Consider the following 1,138-nt stretch of genomic DNA (forward strand, 5'->3'; position numbering starts at 1 on the left):
CACCCATCCACGTCACGCCGCCCCCATCCACGTCAAACGCCCCACCCACCACGTCACGCCCCCACCCATCCACGTCACGCACCCACCCATCCACGCACGCCCCACCCATCCACGTCACGCCCCACCCTACGCCAGCGTCACCCCCACCCCAAACAATAGCGCCCACCCACGCCACAGCACGTAACGCCCCACCAACCAACGCAACGCCCCAAGGAATGGGCACCGAAACCCACGCCACGCCCTACGCAACCAACGCCACGCCCCGACACCAACCAACGCACACGCCCCACCCAACCACAGCCACGCCCCACCAACAATAGCGCTGCCACAAGCCACGACCACGCCACGCCCGACCCATCCGCGACGGCCACCCCCCAACCAATGCCACGTTACGGCCAACCCGCGATTCCACGCCAACGCCCATCCACCCACGGCCGACGCCCGACATCACCGCACACCACGCTCCACCCATCTACTCTACGCACGCCCCACCTACCACGCCAAGGGGGGCGCCCCAACCACCCACGCCTCAACGCGATCGCACGCCACGGCCCCACCCACAGCCTCCGCCACGCCCAACCGATCCACTGCCACGCCCGACACCTAACCAAGCCAGCTGGCCATGTTAACCACCCACCTCCAAAACACCACCAACACGCGGGCCCCACGCCGACCTCTCAACGCGCCACCGATCACATAGCCTACCTCTCAAACCGACGCCCGACCACCGTTCCTGACCACCACCCTGACCACCGTTACGCCACCTCCCAGCACACGCCGCAGCACACCGGGACCGCTAACCCACCTCCCCAGCACAGGCGCGCCCAGGCTCCCAGCGCAACGCTATCGAACATTAATATCAAAACGTCAATCATGAGAATGCGGAAGACCAGGCAACAGAAATCTGGTCGAACATCGGGGAAATGAAGCTGTATCTCCTAGCCGGCTAGTCCCAAGTATGGTAAGGCTATACTATGATTAGCATTCTCTGCCCAACAACATCACTCAAGTCGGCTCTCGACTGCGTGACCTATCTCAGAAGTTAAAATAACTTCTCACATATAAAATCTGGCGAATTAATGGTACGATTGCCTAGCGCAACTAGAAGTTCGAAAAGAGATTGCTGCTACTGATACCA

Source organism: Priapulus caudatus, unplaced genomic scaffold (assembly GCF_000485595.1).
Source record: "Priapulus caudatus unplaced genomic scaffold, Priapulus_caudatus-5.0.1 Scaffold893, whole genome shotgun sequence".
NCBI classification, from domain to species: Eukaryota; Metazoa; Priapulida; class Priapulimorpha; order Priapulimorphida; family Priapulidae; genus Priapulus; species Priapulus caudatus.